The sequence below is a fragment of the Salvelinus sp. IW2-2015 genome, unplaced genomic scaffold (genome assembly GCF_002910315.2).
Source record: "Salvelinus sp. IW2-2015 unplaced genomic scaffold, ASM291031v2 Un_scaffold6831, whole genome shotgun sequence".
Classification (NCBI taxonomy): domain Eukaryota; kingdom Metazoa; phylum Chordata; class Actinopteri; order Salmoniformes; family Salmonidae; genus Salvelinus; species Salvelinus sp. IW2-2015.
The window spans coordinates 67-7,789 of record NW_019948092.1 but is presented as its reverse complement, the minus strand read 5'-3'; the positions used below and the strand labels follow the sequence as shown (position 1 = coordinate 7,789).

Genomic DNA, 7,723 nt, shown 5'->3' with positions numbered 1-7,723 from the left:
CGACCCTCATCTCCCCCATGTTTACTAATGAGACCCTCATCTCCCCCATTGTTACTAATGAGACCCTCAACCCCCCCATTGTTACTAATGAGACCCTCATCTTCCCCCATTGTTACTAATGAGACCCTCAACCCCCCCATTGTTACTAATGAGACCCTCATCTCCCCCATTGTTACTAATGAGACCCTCATCTCCTTTCTTTAACACTTTGTCCTGATATTCCAGACCTTGACAGTCTATAACTCAATGTGTGTAGACGACATGACCAAAAGTATGTGACACCTGCTCGTTGAACATTTAATTCCAAAATCCTGGGCATTAATATGGAGTTGTCCCCCTTTGCTGCTATAACAGCCTCCACTCTTCTGGGAAGGCTTTCCACTAGATGTTGGAAACATTGCTGCTATAACAGCCTCCACTCTTCTGGGAAGGCTTTCCACTAGATGTTGGAACATTGCTGCTGTAACAGCCTCCACTTTTCTGGGAAGGCTTTCCACTAGATGTTGGAACATTGCGCAATAACAGCCTCCACTCTTCTGGGAAGGCTTTCCACTAGATGTTGGAACATTGCTGCTATAACAGCCTCCACTCTTCTGGAAGGCTTTCCACTAGATGTTGGAACATTGCTGCTATAACAGCCTCCACTCTTCTGGGAAGGCTTTCCACTAGATGTTGGAACATTGCTGCTATAACAGCTTCCACTCTTCTGGGAAGGCTTTCCTCTAGATGTTGGAACATTGCTGCTATAACAGCCTCCACTCTTCTGGGAAGGCTTTCCACTAGATGTTGGAACATTGCTGCTATAACAGCCTCCACTCTTCTGGGAAGCTTTCCACTAGATGTTGGAACATTGCTGTAATAACAGCCTCCACTCTTCTGGAAGGCTTTCCTCTAGATGTTGGAACATTGCTGCTATAACAGCCTCCACTCTTCTGGAAGGCTTTCCACTAGATGTTGGAACATTGCTGCTACAACAGCCTCCACTCTTCTGGGAAGGCTTTCCACTAGATATTGGAACATCGCTGCTATAACAGCCTCCACTCTTCTTGAAGGCTTTCCACTAGATGTTGGAACATTGCTGCTATAACAGCCTCCACTCTTCTGGGAAGGCTTTCCACTAGATGTTGGAACATTGCTGCTATAACAGCCTCCACTCTTCTGGGAAGGCTTTCCATCAGATGTTGAACATTGCTGCTATAACAGCCTCCACTCTTCTGGAAGGCTTTCCACTAGATGTTGGAACATTGCTGCTGAAACAGCCTCCACTCTTCTGGGAAGGCTTTCCACTAGATGTTGGAACATTGCTGCTATAACAGCCTCCACTCTTCAGGGAAGGCTTTCCACTAGATGTTGGAACATTGCTGCTATAACAGCCTCCACTCTTCTGGGAAGGCTTTCCACTAGATGTTGAACATTGCTGCTGAAACAGCCTCCACTCTTCTGGGAAGGTTTTCCACTAGATGTTGGAACATTGCTGCTATAACAGCCTCCACTCTTCTGGGAAGGCTTTCCACTAGATGTTGGAACATTGCTGCGGGGACTTGCTTCCATTCAGCAAAAAAGAGCATTAGTGAGGTTGGGCACTGATGTTAGGCGATTAAGCCTGGCTCGCAGTCAGCGTTCCAATTCATTCCAAAGGTGTTCGATGGGGTTGAGGTCAGGGCTCTGTGCAGTCCAGTCAAGTTCTTCCACACCGATCTCGACAAAACCACTTCCTCAAACGGTGCCACAAAGTTGGAAACACAGAACGTCTAGAATGTCATTGTATGCTGTAGCATGAACATTTTCCTTCACTGGAACTAAGCGGCCCGAACCATGAAAAACAGTTCCAGGCCATTATTCCTCCTCCACCAAACTTTACAGTTGACACTATGCATTGGGGCAGGTAGCGTTTACCTGGCATCCACCAAAACCCAGATTTGGCCGTCGGACMMCCAGATGGTGAAGCGTGATTCATCACTCCAGAGAACGCATTTCCACTGCTCCAGAGTCCAATGGCGGAGAGCTTTACACCACTCGAGCTGACGCTTGGCATTGTGCATGGTGATCTTAGGCTTGTGTGCGTTTGCTCGGCCGTGGAAACCCATTTCATGAAGCTCCTGACGAACAGTTCTTGTGCTGACGTTGCTTCCAGAGGCAGTTAGGAACTCTGTAGTGAGTGTTGCAACCGAGGACAGACGATTTTTACACACTTCAGCACTCGCCGGTCCTGTTCTGTGAGTTTGTGTCTCCTACCACTTCGCGGCTAAGCCGTTGTTGCTCCTAGACGTTTCCACTTCACAATAACAGCACTTACAGTTGATCAGGGCAGCTCTAGCAGGGCAGAAATTTGACGAACTGACTTGTTGGAAAGGTGGCATCCTATGACAGTGCCACATTGAAAGTCCCTGAGCTCTTCAGTAAGGCCCATTCTACTGCTAATGTCCGTCTATGGAGATTGCATGGCTGTGTGCTTGATTTTATACACCTGTCAGCAACGGGTGTGGCTGAAAATAGCAGAATCCACTATTTTGAAGGGGTGTCCACATACTTTTGTGCATACAGTGTGTATAACCTCACCTTGTAGTGTGTGGAGACACTGTCCAGTCAGTATATCCCAGACCCTGACTGTAGAGTCAGCGTTGCCAGAGACCAGGATGTTGTTCTTCAGTTCCATACCGCTGGTCAGTGATTGGTGGCCGGTRAGCGTGTGGACACACGCCCCCGTCACTACGTCCCATACTCTGATGGAGGTGTCCAGAGATCCGCTGACCACGTAGGCACCGTCAAACTGGACGAGGAGGAGGACTAGGGTTAATGTCAGGAGCACCAAATTCACATTGCAGTGAAACACAAGAACAATGGTATGGACACAGCGTGTGTTTTAACTACTGAAGGGACGGCTTTATTTAACCAGAAGAAGAGATAGACCGGGGGATTGCAGGAAGACAGGAGTGTGTGGGTGTGTTCTAACCAGGGMGTAGAACCAAAAATCGAAAAATAATGACATTTTCATAGGAACAGAAACCGAACCAGGAACGACAGTGATCTTTAGTGTTCCGGAACAGAACCTATATTTTCAAATCTAAAGCACCCGTTAATMATGTTATTTTCTGTTCCAACAATATTCCTAACATCTAGTTTTGATGCCAGTAATAGCCRAAACACATTCCAATTCACGTCATGATGTTCAGCGCTTCGAGTAAAGGCCCTTCGTTGTCCACCGCTCTCTCTCTCCATGTGTGTTAAACTTTATTTAACTAGGCAAGTCAGTTAAGAACAAATTCGTATTTACAACGACGGCTTACCCCAGCCAAACCCGGACTCCCGATCACGGCCGGTTGTGATACAGCCTGGATTCGAACCAGGGTGTCTGTAGTGACGGCTCTAGTACTGAGATGCAGTGCCTTAGACCGTTACGCCACGCTATCTCCCAACCCATCTCTCACATACAGTTATGACCCATCATGAAAACAACTAGCAAGCTGCTCTATCCTCGCTAATCAGTGAAGGAAATTAATAAGCGAAATGTGAAAACAATGTTGATTTCACAAGTCAAACAATTAACGAAAAGCAACTACATGAACCGGTTCAGAACCTTTTGGTTGGAACCGGTTCAGAACTTTTTTGGTTGGAACCGGTTCAGAACCTTTTTGATTGGAACCGGTTCAGAACCTTTTTGGGTTGGAACCGGTTCAGAAGTTTATAATGCTGGTCGGAACACAGGAACAGGTTCCGTTCAGAACGGAAAACAGATCGTTCCGCCCACTACCTGTAGTGAATAGACTCTGTTAGTGTGTCCCTGCAGAGTGTGTAGACAGGTCTGTTTCAGGGTGTGGTGTGTGTGTGTGTGTGTGTGTGTGTATTCCTACCTGTAGTGAATAGACTCTGTTCGTGTGGTCCCTGCAGTGTGTGTAGACAGGTCTCTGTCTCAGGGTCCCAGACTTTAACCATGAAGTCGTATCCTCCGCTGACCACCCTCGCCCGTCATACTGACGCACCGCACGGCCGCCACATGACCCGTCAGGACGTGGAGACACTCGCCAGAATCTACGTCCCACAGACGCAACGTAGCGTCACGGCTACCGCTCACAACCCTGGGGAGAGAGAGGGAGGGAGAGTTATAGATTATAATCCACAAAAACACAGACATGAGGACAGACAGAGAATGAGGACAGACAGAGGCATGAGGACAGACAGAGGCATGAGGATTAGTACCACCGCCATTAGTCGACCGGTTGATTGTTTTAGTCGAGCAGTGACATATATAAATAAACACTGCTCAAAAAAATAAAGGGAACACTTAAACAACACAATGTAACTCCAAGTCAATCACACTTCTGTGAAATCAAACTGTCCATTAGGAAGCAACACTGATTGACAATAAATTTCACATGCTGTTGTGCAAATGGAATAGACAAAAGGTGGAAATTATAGGCAATAGCAAGACACCCCCAATAAAGGAGTGGTTCTGCAGGTGGTGACCACAGACCACTTCTCAGTTCCTATGCTTCCTGGCTGATTTGGTCACTTTTGAATGTGGCGGTGCTCTCACTCTAGTGGTAGCATGAGACGGAGTCTACAACCACACAAGTGGCTCAGGTAGTGCAGCTCATCCAGGATGGCACATCAATGCGAGCTGTGGCAAGAAGGTTTGCTGTGTCTGTCAGCGTAGTGTAGCACCATGGAGGCGCTACAGGAGACAGGCAGTACATCAGGAGACGTGGAGGAGGCCGTAGGAGGGCAACAACCCAGCAGCAGGACCGCTACCTCCGCCTTTGAGCAGGAGGAGCACTGCCAGAGCCTGCAAAATGACCTCCAGCAGGCCACAAATGTGCATGTGTCAGCATATGGTCTCACAAGGGCTCTGAGGATCTCATCTCGGTACCTAATGGCAGTCAGGCTACCTCTGGCGAGCACATGGAGGGCTGTGCGGCCCCACAAAGAAATGCGGTGCAGGTGTATACAGCGTACAGTAGAGGTGTGTCTGTACAGGGTGTGGTGTTGTTTAACTCACTGTTTGTCATGCAGGTGTATACAGCGTACAGTAGAGGTGTGTCTGTACAGGGTGTGTGTGTGTTGGTTAACTCACTGTTTTCATGCAGGTGTATACAGCGTACAGTAGAGGTGTGTCTGTACAGGTGTGTGTGTGTTGGTTAACTCACTGTTTGTCATGCAGGTGTATACAGCGTACAGTAGAGGTGTGTCTGTACAGGGTGTGTGTGTGTTGGTTAACTCACTGTTGTTCATGCAGGTGTATACAGCGTACAGTAGAGGTGGTCCGTACAGGGTGTGGACACAGTCTCGCTCTCCGCGTCCAAACCTTCAGAGTCCTGTCTGTCGACCCACTGATCACGATGTTACCACTCATCTGACTGACCACACACCTTCTGTATGGCCTACTATGTACGCAGACACATGGAGGAGGAGAGAGGAGGGGAGAGGGGAGAGAGAGAGGGAGGGAGAGAGAGAGAGAGAGGGAGAGAGAGAGAGAGAGGGGAGAGAGAAAGTTGAAAGTTTCTTCAAGTGAAGTCGCAAAAACCATCAAGCGCTATGATGAAACTGGCTCTCATGAGGACCGCCACAGGAAAGGAAGACCCAGAGTTACCTCTGCTGCAGAGGATACGTTCATTAGAGTTACCAGCTCAGAAATTGCAGCCCAATTTAAGATTATAGTAGGTCTATAGTATATATACTGTGTGTTTACTCTGTAGATTATAGTAGGGACTATAGTATATAAACTGTGTGTTTTATCTGTAGAGTACAGTAGGTACATATAGTATATAAACTGTGTGTTTACTCTGTAGATTATAGTAGGGACTATAGTATATAAACTGTGTGTTTTATCTGTAGAGTACAGTAGGTACTATAGTATATAAACTGTGTGTTTAATCTGTAGATTATAGTAGGTACTATAGTATATAAACTGTGTGTTTACTCTGTAGATTACATAGGTATTATAGTATATAAACTGTGTGTTTAATCTGTAGATTATAGTAGGTACTATAGTATATAAACTGTGTGTTTACTCTGTAGATTACAGTAGGTACTATAGTATATAAACTGTGTGTTTAATCTGTAGATTATAGTAGGTACTATAGTATATAAACTGTGTGTTTAATCTGTAGATTGTAGTAGGTACATATAGTATATAAACTGTGTGTTTAATCTGTAGATTACAGTAGGTATTATAGTATAATAAACTGTGTGTTACTCTGTAGATTATAGTGTGTGTGGAGAAACAGTCTATGACTGGTGTGACTAGAGTCTTTGACAATTTTTGTGTTGATCCACTACCCTAGTGACACACCATGTCGTCCTTCACATGAAAAACACCTGTGTGAGCTCGTAGCCTTAACTTGCCGGTGAGGGCAGACCACACTTTGAGAGTGTTGTCGTCAGAACCACTGACTATGAGGTCACCACAGAACTGTAGACACGTGATCACATGATCATCATGACCTTTTAACACCTGAGAGAGAGAATGAAAGAGAAGAGGTAGAATGAAGAGGTTAATCCAGAGAGATTATACAAACCTTTAATGCAGAGAGATTATACAAACCTTTAATCCAGAAGATTATACAGCCTTTAATCCAGAGAGATTATACAAGCCTTTAATCCAGAGAGATTATACAAGCCTTTAATCAGAGAGATTATACAAGCCTTAATCCAGAGAATTAACTAGCCTTTAATCCAGAGAGATTATACTAGCCTTTAATCCAGAGAGAATTATACCAGCCTTTAATCCAGAGAGATTATACAAGCCTTTAATCCAGAGAGATTATACAAGCCTTTATCAGAGAGATTATCCAAGCTTTATCCAGAGAGTTATACAAGCATTAATCCAGAGAGATTATACAAGCCTTTAATCCAGAGAGATATACAAGCCTTTAATCCAGAGAGATTATAACAAGCTTTAATCCAGAGAGATTATTACAAGCCTTTAATCCAGAGAGATATACAAGCCTTTAATCCAGAGAGATATATACAATCCTTTAATCCAGAGAGATTATTACAAGCCTTTAATCCAGAGAGGTTTATACAAGCCTTTAACCAGAGAGATACTTACAAACATTTAATCCAGAGAGGTTATACAAGCCTTTAATCCAGAGAGATGTATACAAACCTTTAATCCAGAGAGATATACAAGCCTTTAATCCAGAGAGATTATACAAACCTTTAATCCAGAGAGATTTATACAAGCCTTTAATCCAGAGATATTATACAAAACCTCACAAAGGTGAGACCTGGACACTTTGACGCCTCTAACACACACCTGTTATACAGAGCACTTCAGAAAGTGTTCAGATTCACTTGACTTCTTCCACATTTTGTTACATTACAGCCTTTTCGTAAATGGATTACTATGCTTTTTTTCCCCAACTCAACAGATCTAAACACAATATCCCCATAATGATTAAGCAAACGTTATAGACAGTTTTTGTCATTTGTAATAAAAATAAAAACTGTAATATGCACATTCTTACGATTTAAAGTATTCAGACCCTTTACGTCAGGGTACTTTGTTGAATCACCTTTTGGCATGCGATTACAGCCTCTAGTCTTCATTGGGTATGACACTACAAGCTTGGCACATCATGTATTTGGGGAGTATTTTCTCCCACTTCTTCTCTGCAATCCTCTCAAGTTCTGTCAGGTTGAATTGGGAGGCGTCGCTGCCACAAGCTAGTTTTCAGGTCTCTCCAGAGTATGTCGATCGGGTTCAGTCCGGGGCGTTCTGGCT

General features: G+C 44.7%; 1 pseudogene; it reads right to left on the bottom strand.

Moving 5' to 3' along the window:
• The window catches only part of LOC112079066 (F-box/WD repeat-containing protein 7-like), a 14,824-nt pseudogene extending 8,373 nt beyond the window's left edge, over positions 1-6,451 (bottom strand).
• Between the last annotated feature and the right edge of the window lie 1,272 nt (positions 6,452-7,723).